The 17148-nt window shown below is 38.8% G+C and overlaps 1 protein-coding gene across 4 annotated transcripts in view; it reads right to left on the bottom strand.

The window, feature by feature from the left end:
• Window positions 1–17148, bottom strand: part of LOC138165393 (vasculin-like protein 1) — an 80742-nt gene that overhangs the window by 52232 nt on the left and 11362 nt on the right. Inside the window, exon 2 of one of the 4 annotated variants that reach the window (XM_069093694.1) lies at window positions 9467–9606. The exons of the other annotated variants lie outside the window; for them this stretch is intronic. The gene's annotated coding sequence lies outside the window, so the exon portion shown is untranslated. The remainder of the gene's footprint in view (window positions 1–9466; window positions 9607–17148) is intronic. 4 annotated transcript variants of the gene reach the window in all.

Raw genomic sequence — 17148 nt, 5'->3', positions numbered from 1 at the left:
GAAACAGATTTTCTTTTTACTTATCTTCACTCCCAACTTCATATATAGAAAGGGTATAGTATTTCTTAACTTGTCAATGGGTGAGGGATAGGGTGGATAAAGAGGATTTGGAATTGGAAAAAAAATTTTTCATTGACTATTACTACTAGGTAGCATTTATATAACCCTTCAAGGTTGGCCAACCTCTTTATGTATCATCTCATTTTACTGGCATTAGCTGTGGGGTGGTTGGTGGGGAGGCTATTATCATCCCCACTTCACAGATGAGGAATCTTGGAGTGGGGAGGTAAAGTTACTTGTCCAGGGTGACACATCTAGTGATTAAGGTGAAATTTGAACCCAGGTGTTCTGGACTCCCAAGTCCAGGGCTCTCTCCACTGAGGCACCAAGTTATCTGACAGATACAGTGATGGTAGGAAAGCTCTGGGGAGGGAGACAACATTTCTGGGTGAGTAGTTGAAGAGTATCGTAATAACTGGAGTTAGACTCTGAAGAAGAATGGGCACCATTTCATTGGGTTTGAGAGGAGGGGGTGTGGGGCAGTTTCCTAATAGGAGGGAAAGGAATAGTTGAAGAGCAGCTGTTTGGCACATACCTGTGGAGCACTAAATAGTTCAGTCTGCCTTTGGTAAAGCAGATGAAGAAGGGACATAGTGTGAGAAAAAGGAAAAAGTTAAAGGATCCCATGGTTGAAGAGCTCCCTGCCCAGGGGCTCTCCTAGAAACTCCTTTTAAGGACAGCCTTATGTCCTTCCTCTTCCCCACTTTTCAACTCCCTTCTTTGTGATGACTTCTCCCATTATAACTTAAATGACATGCCTCTCCTAGGGCAAGGACCATCTCTCTAATTTACTTGTTCCCCAGTACTTAAAATGACTTTTGACTGACAGCAATTATAACTGATTTATTTATGCAGCACTTAAGATTTACAACATGCTTTTAATATGTATCATGAATCACTGAACCATCTCAAATTTGGTACCACAGGTATCACTGTGCCTTCCCATTTCACTTTTTAAAAAATTACTGCTGGGGGCAGCTAGGTGGTGCAGTGAAGAGCACTGGCATTGGAGTCGGGAGGACTAGAGTCCAACTGTGACCTCAGACACTTAACACAAAACTAGCTGTGTGACCTTGGGCAAGTCACTTAATCCCAACTGCCCTGCCTTTTCCCCGCCCCCCAAATTACTGCTGGAACTCAGAAATCATCCGGTCCAACTCTCCTTTCTACCCTTTCCTTAATAGCACTCCCCTCCACACAGACAATTCTTAAGACCTCCAAAACTCCTATCTTAGCACTGAACAAACAGACCAAAGCAGGTGAAGTATATCTGTTTTGTCCATAACCACATAGCTAGGAAGTGTCAGAGGCAAATTCTGAACCTAGGCCTATTATTACTTACTCAAAGCCAGGACTCTATCTCCACTAAATCATGATCTACAACTTACATTTTCATATTGATTTCTGGCTGGCAAAGGGCTTTCCTCACAATAATCCTTGCTGTGTAAATATTATCATCCCCGTTTACATTTGAGTAAACTGAGGTCTAGAAAGGTCAAGCAACTTATTCAAGACTACTCAATTCCTAAATGTGGGATCTGAAGTCAGGTGTTTCAAATCCCAGCGCAGCACTCTGTTCACTATACTGTAGTTTCCCAATTATTGTACCATGGGCTCCTGCAGGGCAAGAGAATTATTTTAAGGTGTTTGGCAATATCTAAGTGTAGCAAGTATTATATTTTTTATTGTGTTTGCTTGAAAAAAATATGCATATATTAACAGTGGGGTTTTATGCTAATGATTTTCTATTTTTTGGTACTTTATTCATCCTTAACACGGACCTGTCGGTAACAATTATTTAAAACTCATCTTTGCATCAAAGCACCAGGCTGACTTTATTCTGAATACCTACAATTGTTTGATAAAGCAATTAAGAACTTGGGCTTCTTTTTTGTACTGAAATCTAAACTGAAGCCAGCTTGACAGGGAACCAGATCAAACTCCAACCTCTACAAGTTGCAAAACAGCACAAGTCACCTCTTTATAACCCATCATAATAAATGAGTGTAAGTAAGGTGAATTTTAGTGTCCATAAAGTGGATTTTAGTGCGTGTAAAATGAAGTTTTTGTTATTATCTCTTAGACTTCAGTTTCCCAGGATCCATAGCCATAACAATCTCTTATTCCCAAGTATTAGATATGAGTTCCCACAATTATGGCTCAAAACTTTTCCATCACACTTGTGTAACATTACATAATGATAAATAATATAAACATCCACTGTGACTGCGCAGTGAGATACAGGGATGGGGTGATATAAACTTGTAAGGTTATTGCTGGCAATATGCATTCTTTCTGTTGCCCCTATAAAACAAGTGGTCAGTGGTCAGTGAATGGGGAATCTTAGGGTTGCATGCACAAATGCTGTGCATACCTTGATTGGCCCCCGTCAAGGCTTGGGGGGAATCTATGTATGCCTCAACTGGCCCCCATCGAGGCTTGAGGGGATTTAGAGGATGCACAAATTGTGCCTGTCTCGAACTGACCCCATCAAGACCCCCATGGAGACATAGGGGTGGCTGCCCCTCCTCGCCAGCCCCTGTGAGAAGGGAATGATTAGGGAATGCTGTAGGAGTTTGTCTTCCCATTATAAGTAACCTCTTCTGAGAAAACTAGACTAAAGTAAGATTATTAATCCCTTCTTGGTGCCTTTTCCCATCTGGCCCGATCAAGAGTGAACCTGTGTTAGCAGCCCTCCTGTGTGCTGTTTGTCTTACAATGAACAAACATTTTCTAAGGCCTGACTTTCTCACACACATATATATTCAAATGAGAAAATATTTGCAACGTGCTTAGTACAGCTCCTGGTACAAAGCAGGGACTTAATAAATGCTTGCTCCTTTTCCCCTCTTCCCCTCATTTTAAAGTATCAATGAATCCATAGCAGCTTTCTGTTATGAACTCGCTAACGTATATTAATAGCATAATTGATAACACATAGGTTTGACCCCCCCCCCAAAAATGTGTGGAATCATCCTATTCTACTAATGGCCTGCCATTATGGAATGTACTTAATATCCACCTGAGTTTAGATATTATCAACAGACACAGTAGAGCCACTGAAGATATCTGGAAGAGGGAAGTAAGGCAATGAAATTTTGGAAAAATGCATTACAAAAACCTGTGTGACCTTTAAATTATAACTTTCTATGAATATTTTAATTTCTTCATTAGCAACCAAATATTTGTAGTATCTTAAAGGATGCCTTATCTGGCATCTCAGAGAATGCAAGCTCATATGACCATGGGATCTGCCACTCTTCTTTTAGGGGGAAGTCTGCAAAAAAAGGGCTGAATTCTACATAATTTGGTGGGGTGAGGTTACAGTATGGCCACCACTACTTAAGAGAAAACAAATCATATATTGGGGATTACTTAAATAAATTAAAAGTTTTAAGTTGACTTGAAACAAGGATAGAGATCACATAAAAAAAATTCTCATGCTTGGTAGTAAGTTTTTAACATGCTTTCTTTTATTTTTTGGAGGGGGTAAGGTAGGGCAATTGGAGTTAAGTGACTTGCCCAAGGTCACACGGCAAGTTTTTGTGTTAAGTGTCTGAGGCCAAATTTGAACTCAGGTCCTCCTGACTCCAGGGAGGGTGCTCTATTCACTTTAACATTCTTTCTTCACAACATGAGACCATGTGGCAAGTCAATATGTCCTAGGTCAGGAGGAAAGGCTCCAGTTAGCAGCACAGAGGATGATGGAGAACATTCTGGCCCTTTGCTTTGGGGGTAGATCTCCCTGACATGGGTATCCTTTCTTCACTAAGTCATATTCTGGGAACACCCTCCCTCCCCAAAGATGCTGACCTGACCTTCATAGGACAGTCATGGGCTTCCCAGTGCTGTCCTCCATTTCAGGGCCAGCCTCATGCCTTGAGTGGTATACAATAGGGTACTGTTATGGAGACCCTTTGTTAGGTCTGTAGCTGGAGGCTGGACAACTGTTTCCAAACACCAATAAAGCTCATCACACCTAGATTCCTCTGTCATTTCAATTTAAACAGTCCCCTCCATGTTTCTCTTAATTGCCAAATCTCATGGTCTTTTCTCATCCTTCTTGGCTTCTCTGCAAACTTTGACACCATGGACCCTGTCTCTTCTCTGGGTTTTCCTGACACTGCTCTCTCCTGTTTTCTTTCCTGCCTGTCTAACTGCTCCTTAGTTTCTTTTGCTGGTTGTACCACTTCATTTATGCCAAGTCTACTAACCATGGGTGTCTCCCAAGGCTGCTCTGTGTGCCCTGTTCTTCTGCCTCTATACTATCACACTTGATCTCATCCCTTGCTAGGGATTCAGTTTTCACCTCTATAAAGATGGTTCCCAGATCTCCATATCCCACCCTATTATCTCTTCTCAACTCCAGTCTCACATCACCAATTTCTTCCAGGACAACTTGAACTGGATGTCCCACAAGTTCAAACTCAACATGTTCAAAACTGAACTAATTATCTTTTCCAAAAAAAAACCCTTTCCTCTTCTCAAATTTCCTATTAACGTCCTTCTTGCCAGTCACCCAGGCTTGCAACTTTGGTGCCATCCTCGACCGCTGTTCACTTTCACTCTCCCACACACCCAAGTATGTTGTCAAGTCTTATTTCTACCTTTACAACGTTTCTTGTTTACATCCCCCCTTCTCTTCCCTGATACTGCCATCACCTTGGTGTAGGTCCCCATCATCTCACATCGGTACTCTTTCAATAAGCCTTCTATCTGGGTTTTCCTGCCTCAAGTCTCTCCCCATGACAATCCATCCTCCACTTAGATGCCAAAGTGATTTTTCCTAAAGATCAAATCGTGTCCCTCCCCCTTATTGGTAAACTCTGGGGGTTTCTTATTATATCTGAGAGCAAATAAAAAATGTGCTGTTGGGCATTTAAAGCCCTTTATAACCTGGTCCCTTTCCTACTGGTTCTAGTCTTTTCACAACCTCCCTTCCCTGCACACTCTCAGACCCAGTGAAACTGGCTCTCCCTTGGAGGATGCTTCATCTCCCAAGTCCACACCTTTTCACTAGTTCCTCCCCAGGATGGCACTGCTTCCCCTTCTTCCGTATACCCTCTAGCTTCCTTTAAGACTCGGCTCAACATTGACCTTCTGCAGGAAACTTTTCCTGTTGCCCACACTGCTACTGCCTTCCTTCTGAGAGAATGTCTAATTTACTTTATAGATCATATATGTAAATAGTTACTTTCAAGGGTCTCCATTAGCCTGTGAATGCCTTGAGGACAGATAGGATACCTACTAAGTGCTTGATCAACACCTGGCTGACTTATCTCTATGGCATTTCTCTCATAACAATCTTTTAAGGAACTTGATCCAGAGACTCAGCCTCCTGAGAAGTGAGCTGACAGAAAGACTATGTCTATGTTGCAGCTGGACAGCTATTCAATGAGAAAGCTTCAGCTCTAAGAATGTATAAAAAAGGTACTGTGCCAAGCATAGAGAATACAAATACAAGCAAGCAAGACAATCTTTTGGCCATAGGAGCTTACAATCTAATAGGGGAAGACAACACACAAAAGGAAGCTCAAATGGGGTGGAGTTTCATGTCCTACAAGGTTTCGAAATGTCTGGGAAGTGAGCTGGTAGCCTGATTCTGGGCATGGCAAGGTGAAAATTCTCCTCTTAGAATACAGTGATTAAGGGTTTATTCTGGGAGGGTGATGAGGAGGATGGCCAGAGTGCAAATGCATGGTTTGGAAATCCCTAGGATTTTCTAGAGCCAATTGGATTCTGTTGGCCTTCTCCCAAATCACTGTTAATCTATCATTCTTGATAAATCTGTAAAGTTGTTCAGGAAAACAATCAGAAAGTATTCAAATCCTACTGCCAGCTTTGATGTGGCAGAAGGTTGTGGAAGACAAAAAGAAGGAAACTGTGAATGTGAAAGGAATTTGTGAAGGCCAGAGATCAAAACTGGAGAGGAGAAATATGAGGACAAAAACTGAGGAAAAGTCAAAACAATCTTCAAGTCCAGATTCTACTTTCAGCCTCTGTGAGAGGCTAAAGAGGGGGAAGCAAGAGAGAAAAGAAGACCATAAACCAAATAATAGCAGAAATAAATAGCAAAGGCAAATTGAGGGGGTTGGACTTGTGAAAAAGACTGAATATGGAGGGAAGAGAAGTTGAAAATAAAAAAAAGAAAAGGGAACCCCCCCCCCTCAAAGTAAAAGGACTAAGGAGTTAGACCAGAAGACTCAAGATAGAAAGAAAATGAACCACAGAAATGATATCCACATAAATATCATCAATCTAAATTAATTGCCACCAAGACACCAAAGGAGTCCAGCAAACTTACTTGTCAAATAGAGAGATGGTCATCAAAAATAATATCAGGTGGGGCGGCCAGGTAGCACAGCAAGTAAGAGCACAGGCTCCAGTGTTGAGAAGACCTGGAGATCGAATCCCGGGCTCAGACACTTAGCACCCACCCAGAAACACCTGGCCGTGTAACCTTGAGCAAGTTACTTAACCCCAATTGCTTAGGGGCGGCCAGGTGGCTCAGCGAGTAAGAGCACCGGCTCCAGTGTCGGGATGACCTGGATCAAATCCGGGCTCAGATACTCAGCACCACACCCAGAAATAACTGGCCGTGTAACCTTGAGCAAGTTACTTAACCCTGATTGCTTTAAAAAAAAAAATAATGTCAGGTTCAAATATAAACTCATCTAGAAATTCTTACAAGGAAGGATGATGGGCAATGATAAACAGTATCAGTTTTATAAGGCACAGAGAAATAACTGATGGTAAAACCAAATTAAAGAATATTTGGCAAGATATCCATTGAGCCATTACCAAAGTAATTTCAAAGACAAAAATGGAAGGATTATAAACAGGAGAAAAAAATGGGAGAGATCTGCAAAAAACTTTTCTATGTGAATAGCAAGTGGAATCATCCCTGGACCCTAAATCCCAGTCCTAGATGTGTTCATAGGAGGTAGAAAAAGAGAGGCACTAAAGAGAATAAGGACAGTAAAAGCAGCCTAAAAGGACCCAAGTACCTATGCTATGGGTGACCCAATTGTGAGAGCACTGAGGGATAAACAGACATACAAGGTATCTAAAGAAGGGGAAGCTACCAAAGAAGTGGAAAAATAGAGTATATACCAAAATAATGCCAAAATGAGAGCAACTGAGAAAATACCAATAACTAATGAATGATACGTGCCTACTCTCTTATCTATACAAAATCTTTTGAACAGAAGTCTTTCATGCATGAATTAAGGGAATCCTGGATGAGGGTATTAGGAGGGAACAGGCAGGTTTTTGTAAATGACAGTAAGCAATGGAGCACACCTTTACCAATACCACAATTAACTGAAAGATGTAAAAAAAAAATCTTACTATGCTTACTATTTGTTGATTGTGAAAACGCATTTGATTTAGTGGAACAAAATACCACCTAACAGACTCTTTTAAAATAAATTGTCATCTCTTATCCACACAGCAAAATTATTCAAGATTTTTTAGAAGGCATAACAGAATAATCTTGTTTAAAAACCCTCTGATAAGAAACATCAGGCTAAGCATAAAATAAAACATATGCCTGCTAAATGTATTTGCTGCAACTGTAATGGAAGGGGATCCGATCCTGTGGATAGTGAGGCCATTGAGATGCTCCTATTATAATCAATCCCTCAGACACTGAAGAGACTCCTTCCTAAAGAGATCTATAATCAGTCAAAATGGTTTCACCTGTCTAAACCACTTTATCAACATGTCCTCTAAAATTGGGGTTGGTCACTGCACTGAACACAGTTCTTAAGCCACTTAAAGTTATTTGTCTTTTCGATGTTATTGCCATTACATACGCTGTTCTCTTGGTTCTGCTCACTTCAGTCAGCATCATTTTTTACAAGGTTTTCAGAGAGTTGTCTTAAACTGCTGAAAAAAAAGGCTCTTTTAAAATAAAAAGTATTAGGGGAGGAAAACTGTCATGTATGTTAAATTAGGTCTCATAGAAGGTGACTGCGATGAAGGAAGACTAGAAATTGAGATAACCAGTTCACAGGAGACAAAATCCAAGGAAAGAATCAGTAGTAAAACTTACAGTTTAATACATTTAATACATTTTAATACATTTATACACAAATGCTCAATGTTTAAGAAAAATGCAAGAAGAGTCAGAACTAATATAAGGAGATAAATTTGATCACTGAAATGCAGTGGTTGGTAGGTTGGTGGGATAAAACTCATGAATACACTATGCATGGCTCTGGATGGATACATTATTCAAAAGAAAAAAAATTGGTCAAAGGGAAGAGAAAAGAAGGTGGACTGACATCGTATACTAAGATGCATTCATACAAGGGAGGAATGTGGGTAGGTGTAGGGGGGAAAGCATGCTGGAGAACATTAAGATGAAAATCAAGGGAAGGAGAAACAGAAATTGCTTTGTCACCCTTGGGGAACAACACATACATAAGTGAGCAATCAACAAGATTGTTGTAAATTTAAATTTTCTTTATTATGAATTTAATAAACAAATATAAACAGTGCAATACTCCAAGAATAATGGAAAAGGAGGACTGTATATGATACTGTGAACTTTTCTTATTTATACTCTCTTCCCCTCCCATATAGCTTGGGGCTTTCTGTGTAATTAAACTTAGTGTGGACCTAAAGATTGTTGTGTTCCCTTCTGAACTTTATTCTGCTCTCTTCTATTTGTTTTTTTTTTAAGTAATTCATTGACTCTCTTTTCTTGTAACAAATATAGTTAATGCAAAACAAGTGCTAAAAATGTGTCTCCTGCCTCTTGAGTCTAGCACCTTTTCACCAAGAAATGGGAAGAATGATTCCTCCCCCTCCTTTTCTTATTAATGGTCCGTGACCCACATTGTAGCTGCTGCATGGCAGCTCTATGGGGTAGAGTAGCCTCCAAAGAATAAAAAAGTATTATCATACAAAGGGCAATAGAGAGGCACATGGGGGTAGGGGTAGGGGTTGAGCAGGTCACATCACATAACCAATTAGTTGCTATGAAGAGGAGTAACAAGAATGAAAAATGTCATCAAGGAATTACATGATAGGAACTGATAAGCTGGTCGTGTGACCAATGTGACACATGACAAGTAGACAGCGTACTCCACTGGCATCCCAGAAGCAAACAAGAAAGGCCTTAAGACTGTTGGGACTGACCCTCTATGAACTTATGCGAGAACTGCACAGGTTGGGCAGGCACAGATGGGTTGCAATCTGCATTACCAGAGAGAACTAACAGAGACACGAGGGCAAAGATCCATTCAAGTATTTCTGAATTACCTAAATGTTCCAGCTTCTAAATTGGATAGTACTTGCAAACAGACATAGTATTGCCTGTATTCAGGCACAGATTACTAAGAGACAGTTCTGTTTTTACCAAATAAATAAAGTAGAAGAAAGATGGATACTGTCTGACCTGTAAGTTCAGTGCTCCAGATAAGCATGCATCCTACTGAGAACTGCACAAGAAGAAGGTGGACTGGGTTGTATGAAGGTCTAGAGAGAGGAACACTGTCACTTGTCTCCACTTCTGAAACAGCAATATTTATTGGGCATCTATAAAGCTCAGAGAGACAGAACATCAGGATCTTAAAGGAATTAGTAAGATAAAATCCTCAGGTATCAATAAAGAAAGGGATGCATAGTAGGCTCAGCACACTTGCAACCTGATCAAAAATGATAATGTCCTTTGTGCTCCCTGTCTCTTGTGCTAATGAGGACCTGTAAAACCAGAAAAGGAGGTAGCCTTGTCATACATCAAGGTATGGGACCTGGTGAAAGCTCTTCCCTCCTCCCATCAGACTCTTTCAAAGCATAGTTTAAATTTCACCTCTTTCAAGAGGCCCTTCCTCATTGCCCTAGTTAGGGCTTATTCTGCCTCCTACACTGAAATTACTTTGTATATATTATTGCTCATTAATTTTCAATTGTGGTCGACTGTGAGACCATTTGGGGTATTTCTTGGCAAAGATAATTGGAGTGGTTTGCTATTTCCTTATCCTGCTCATTTTACAGAGGAGGCAAATAGGGTGAAGTGACTTGCCCAGGGTCCCACAGCTAGTAAGTGTCTGAGGCTGGATTTGAACTCAGGAAGATGAGTTTTCCTGACTCATAGCCCAGCATTTGTGCACTATGGCATCATCTTGTCACCTCCTACTATGTATATATTTTATATTCATTCATGTACATGCTATTTTCCCTATTAGAATATCAGCTCTTTGAAAACAGGAATTTGGTTTTGTTTTTTTAAACTATATCTTCAATGTCTTCCATATAATCAGTTCTTAATAAGATGCTGGTTTCATTTATTACTCATCTCATTTGACCAAAAGATAAAGAGGTGAATGGTACACTGATTTACCAATGTCCACAACTATGCCTATAGCCCAAACCTCTTTCTCCTAAATTCCTCTCCTTTGAATGCTCAATAGGCTACTCAAAATAAACATATTTAGAATGAAACTCATTCTGTTTTCCACCAACTCCTCCCCTCTTCAAAAGTTCCATGTTTCTTTTGGGGGACCACCATCCATCAGTTTCTCATCTTCATTTTTCCTACTCCCTCCCTCTAGTCACACAGCCTCTACCCTATTTCAGGAGCCTCTAACCTCTAACCTTGGCTACTGAGATGGTCTCCCAAGGAGACTCTTTTTTTTCAGTCTTTTGTCTCTCCAAGCTACCTAACTGGATACAGATTTACTGCATGTTACTCCTCTATACAAAAAAATATTCAGTGGCTCCCTTCTACCTCTTAGACAAAAAACCTTAGTATGGCATTTAAATAAAGCCTTCTCTGCTATGGTACCTACTAAATCACAGACAAAATTAATTTAATTACAGGACAAAGACAGCAATATTATAGTGGTAGGAGATTTTCTTGTCCCTCTGTTTTAGATAGTCGAATAGAAAGATAAACCAAAGGGAAAATACAGAATTGGACAAACTAGAGCTAACAGATTTATAGCATCTTGTAAATAGATATTTACAAGAATACAATATTTACAAGATAAAGAATATAAACACCAGGGTGGCTAGGTGGCACAGTGAATAGAGCACCGGCCCTGGAGTAAGGAGGACCTGAGTTCAAATCTAGCCTCAGACACTTACTAGCCGATTGACCCTGGGAAAGTCACTTAACCTCAACTGCCCTGCCTTCCCCCCTCCACAAAAAAAATTATATATATATATAAAAACACCACATGGAACTTAAAAAAAAAAAAACACCGCACTGATAGGATACTGCAAATAAATGTAAAAAGACAGAAATAGTAAATATGTCCTTTACAGACCATAAAACAGTAAGAATGGTCATCAGTTGACAGGACATAAACAAAAGACACAGACCCATTGCTGCATGACAATGAGACATGGAGTAAAGTAGCTTCCAAAGAATTAAAAATTATTACCATACAAAGGGCAATATAGAGACACATAGGGGCAGGGGTGAGGGTTGAGAAGAACACAACAATGAAATCCTAAATAATGGGTATGTCAAAGGAAAAAAATAACAGAAAACAATAATTATGCAAAAGAAAATGACAATGTGACAAGAACATACTAAAATTTGTGAAATTTGTGGGATGTAGATAAAGAAGTCTTTAGGGAAAAAACAGCAAAAAAAAACCCATATATTAAAACAGGAGAGTATTAATGAACTGGATTTGTAGTTAAAATATTACAAAATCAACAAGTAAACACGACTAAAAAAGCCTTATTATCGGCTAGGTGCCACAGTGAGTAAAGCACAGCCCTGGAGTCAGGAGGACCCGAGTTCGGTTCAGGCCTCAGACACTTAACACCCACACAAAAAAACTAGCTGTGTAACCTTGGGCAAGCTACTTAACCCCAACTGCCATCCAAAAGGCAAAAAAAAAAGAAAAAAAAAAGCCTTATTATACAGTCATATGAAAACAAAACAAGAAAAGAGATAGAGGAATACCTTCAAAAATATACAAAATAATCAAAAGACCAAATAAACATCTTAAATAATTCAATCTTAGAAAAGAAACAGAACTAGCTGTACAGAAACTACCAAAGGAAAAACTCTTGGTTCTGGTGGATTAATAGGAAAATTCTATCAAAACTGTAAAGAATGGGGCGGCTAGGTGGCACAGTGAATAGAGCACCGGCCCTGGAGTCAGGAGGACCTGAGTTCAAATCCGGCCTCAGACACTTTAATGTAAAATTAGCCATGTGATCTTGGGCAAGTCACTTAACCTCAGCTGCCCTAACCTTTCCCCCTCCAAAAAAAAAAAACCCCAACTTTAAAGAACTATAACAATACAATACAAATTATTCTCAAAAAATGAGAAAGAAAGCACTCAACCAAATTCCTTTTATGAGATAAATAATAGGGGATATAAACCAAGGAAGGATAAGGCACAGAAAAACCACAGACCAACATCATTAATGAATAACTGATTAAAAAATTTTAAGTAAAATTCTATCAGATTATAGCGATTCCTCCAAGAAATCATTCATTTTGACCAAGTTGGATTTATATCAGGGAAGCAAGGATGGTTCAATATTAGGAAAACAATCAATATAATTAAAGCCAAAATACAGCTAGACACATGACTATCTCAATAAATGCAGAGAAAGTCTATGACAAAGTACAACATATTCATTAGTATAGGCACAGAAGGACCTTTTAAAAACTCATGCAAAGTATTTGGGAATACAAAATACTCGTATAGATTAAATGACGAAGAGTTCCTCAGAGAAGTAAAAAACAGCTTAAACAGCTGGGGAAATTTTTGGTACTTGTGGCTGGGGTAAGGCCACAGAAAAAAATGACAATACCAAAAAAGCTGATTTAGTTTTAATGTTATAAAAAATCAAATTATCAAAAGTATAATTTATGGAATTTGATAAAATGTATTTGGAAAAATAAAATGTCAAATATCAAGGGAAACAGTGAAAAAGAGGCAGGATGAAAGAGGACCACTATATCCAGACTTCAAGGGATATTATAGAAACAGCAGTCATAAAAACCATTTGGTACTGGTTAAAAAATGGAGAGGTAGATCAAAAGAACTAAAACTGACCTAAATAAAAGAGATTCAGAAACAATGGAACTCAATAACCCAGTGCTCAATAAATTGGAAAATGAGGCAGCTAGGTGGTACAGTAGATAGAGCATTTGGTCCCAGAGTCAGGAGGACCTGAGCTCAAATCCAACCTCAGACACTTACTAGCTGGGTGACGCTGGGCAAGTCACTTAAACCCAACCGCCTATCCCTCAACAAATAAAATGAAATAAAAATAAATTGGAAAACAAATTATTTAGCAAAGAACTCCTTATTTGTTTAAAAACTGATGGAAATACTGGAAAGTAGTCTGGCAAAAATTAGCCTTGGACCAACATCTCATGCCATATCACACAATAAATTAAAAATGAATATATGTCCTTAATATTAAAGATCATACTATGTAAAAAATTAAGATCATCTATATAACTTTCACAACTATGGATAGAAGATGAAACATGGGATACAGGCAATTACAAATGATAAAATGAATAACTTCCATCATATGAAACTGAAAGACTTCTGCACAAACAAAATTAATGCATCTAGGTTTAGAAGAAAATTCAATGGAAAAAAAAACAGGATTTTTTTAAAAAGGGATTAGGAGTAGACCAATACCTCACACTCTATACCTAGAAAAGCTCCAAATGGATACATCGCTTAGACAAAGAGATGATAACAAATGAGAAGATAAAAGAAGAAATTACTTTTCAGATATATGGATGGGGGGAGAGTTCATGACCAACTAAGCAAAAGAATCAAATAAGGTAAAATAAACAATTTTGATTATAGGAAATAAAAGTTTTTGTACAGTCTCATGTAATTAAAACTAGAAAGGAAATGGGCAAATGGGGGAAATTCTTTGCAGCTGGTTTCTCTGATAAAGTGACATCTGCAGGAAAAATATTACCTAAGGCAGAGCTCTTTGTCTGCCTTTAAGAACTTTAATGTGTCTAATTTATTCAGTCAAGGCCCAAAAAAAGAAGGCCATGAAACACGTGATGTGCCACGCATAGTGCTTAGTATGGGGGATACCAAGGTAAAAACAGTCCCTGCTCTCAAGGAACTCAGTCTAATGAGGGTGAGAAAACAATATATATAAATGGTTCTGCACAAACAAGTCACACAGTGGAGAGACTAGAGATCCTGAGAGAAGGCACTGAAGACTAAGGAGAACCTGTACAAAGGGTGGGACTTTAGCTGAGACATGAAAGAGGCCAGGAGGCAGAGATGAGGAGGGTTCAAAATGTAAAGGCTCTAATTATTAGAAACAACAGCTACAGAAATAAGCACTTGTATCAGTTTAATATTTCAGATAAGCACAAAGATGGGTTGAAATGTATACCCTGGTTTGTAGGTTTTGTGTTGTTATATGATGCCACACACGATTTACACAGTTATCTTTGATGATTCTTCAGGACATACATATACATACATACATATATATACATACATATATATATATATATATAAAAACACCAGTGTAGGTGGATTATTAAGTACTTGAAGCAGGACCTGGAACAGTTCTGATTCAACAAAAAGTTTTTTGGCTCAAGTGATCACTTGTCCCTGTGGAGAGCTGAATACATCCTTGGCTTCTTTACGGTGAAGTTACAGGGACAGTTAGCTTTGGTGAGAAGACTACTGTCATGGTCTGTCTTGGTAATGTGACAGGCCCTCAATATTTATAGTATGAGGTGATATCCTCAGATGACATGTGGAAGCAGGGAGGCTTCGAAGTCTGGAGAAGGTCTGCAACCACTGCAATGGAGAGGGCATAGCCAAGCAGAATGTCTGACTTGCTACAGTAAGGCCCTAGTTACAAGACAGAGCAAGCATTTATTAAGCATTTACTGAGCCACAGGTGATACAAATACAAGTAAACAAGCTCACACTCTAATACAGAGAAACACAAAAAACTTAGTTGGGAGGGAGAGAGGAGAATGGCACCTCAAAAAAGTGGCACAGAGGCCTAAGTGCAGGCAAGGCAAGGGGAAAGTTCAATGATCAGACAGAGCTGAGGTTGGTTCCAAGGGGTGAGTTCAAGGCTGGGGAGAAAAAAGGAGTGGAGTTGGCCAGGAAGTTGAGATTTGATAACATAAATATGTTGTAGATTCAACCAGCACAGTTCTGTGATTTCCTTAAAAAAACTGGTCAATAGGAACACAGGAAGTGGAAAATAACAGTAATTCTGGGTAGGATTTTGGCAAGGTGTGACTGGCAATAATATGTATCCACAAGGGATCCAAAAGTTGAGCTGACTTAGCCTTGCAAAACACTGACAACTGGAGAATACCACATATGAGGAATAGGACAATTCAAGGACAAGATTTTATGATGGGGGATAGGGGGTTATTATTCCTCCCAACAAGACTGTATGATTTCATAAAGTCAAGTAGTATATAGTATTTACTGCACTTGGTATTGTAGAAGACAGTTATTTTAGGAGTAACCCTAGTAAGAATAAGGCATGTTCTTTGTCCTCAAAGCAATGACAATTTATCTATTTGGGCAGACAAGGCAAACTCATTAGACAGTATAGAAACAAGAGAGCATATAACCAAATGTTAAAATATATGGTAAAAATTCAGAAGAAAGGAAAAATCACTAACCTATTTATACCTTCTGGCCTAGCAGTCCCCTTGTCCCATTAATGGACCTGGAGTCAAGAGGACCCGAGTTCAAATCTGGCCTCAGACACTTAACACACTTACTAGCCGTGTGACTTTGGGCAAGCCACTTAACCCCAATTGCCCTCAAAAAAACAAAAACACATACACAAACACAAACAAAAAAACAGAGCAGCAATGGTAGCCAAAAAAAGCTAACAAGATCTCGACCTACATTGAAAGACACAGAAAGGTTATATGTCAAAATATTCAAAAGAACTTTTTGTGGCAGCTAAACACTGGAACTAAAGCAAAGCAGGTGTTCACTGGGAAAGTACTGAACAAGCTACAGTGTATAAATAAAATGGAATATTCTTACAAGAAACAAAAATAAGAAATTTAGAGAAACATGAGGTTTGTATGATTTGATACAAAGAATAAAGCAAGAGAACATAAACAAGGACTACTTCAACTACAATGACCAAACTTGGTCCAAGAGAACTAAAAGAGAAACATATTTTTCTATCAGTAGAAGAGTATGGACTTACAACTGCAGAATGTTGTATATTTTGTCTAATAGTGCTTCAACATAGGCATTAACTTTTCTTTGTTATTACTAGGGTTATGGGAGGAATTCAAGAAGTGGGTAGGGCATAAATTGGTAAATAATTAGAATTTTTAAAGGGCATAAATAAATTTTTAAAAAGTATTGACTGCTGTGGGATCTGGAATTTAAGAGCTGAAGCTGGAATTACACTAGGCCTTAAAGTTAATTGTGAAGCAAGGGCTCCTAGGGAAGAAAATAGAGAGCATTTTGGTTAGAGAGAACAGAATGGGCTGGTGCAGTAAAAAAGTGGATGTGGACAGCAGCAAAAGAAACTTAATAGAAAGAGAAGTTTTTCTCTTGGGTAGTGAAAGGCAGATCAGAAAAGGCCTCGAAAGGCTTGGAGTGCAATCTGCATTTCATCTGGTAAACAATATTAAGTCTTATAAGTAACAGTGTTGTGACTTCCTCTTAGGAAGGGTGGTAATTAAGAGTCAGACCAGTTAGAAGCTACATATAGTGTGATGAAGACATGGTGCAAGGATTAGTACTATAAAAATGTAATTTTTAAGTATCATCCAAAGAAATAGTATCTGTAAAAGTGTTTAGTACAATGCCTGCCTGACACATATGCAATATAGAAAGGCTCATTCCCTTTCCAGAGGCAGTGAGTAAGGAACAAGACTATTAAAGAATAACCAATAAAGGAAATAGTGATTAAATATCAGAAATAAAGGTTTCCAGCTTGAGGGATATTGGAACTGCCTTAATGGCAGATCTAGAGTGGCAATAATTTGATGTCAGCTTGGAAAGTCTCTAATAGAGTACCCCAGGGATCAGTATTGTTCCCTGTGATGTTTAAAATTTTTATAAAAGAAGTGGATAGAGGTATAGATGGTATGCTTACCAGATGAAC

The sequence above is a fragment of the Petaurus breviceps genome, unplaced genomic scaffold, assembly GCF_028583685.1.
Source record: "Petaurus breviceps papuanus isolate PSGF00001 unplaced genomic scaffold, PetGlider_PUasm1.0 208, whole genome shotgun sequence".
NCBI lineage: Eukaryota > Metazoa > Chordata > Mammalia > Diprotodontia > Petauridae > Petaurus > Petaurus breviceps.
The sequence above is the reverse complement of the archived record's forward strand: the minus strand, read 5'-3'. Positions and strand labels throughout refer to the sequence as shown.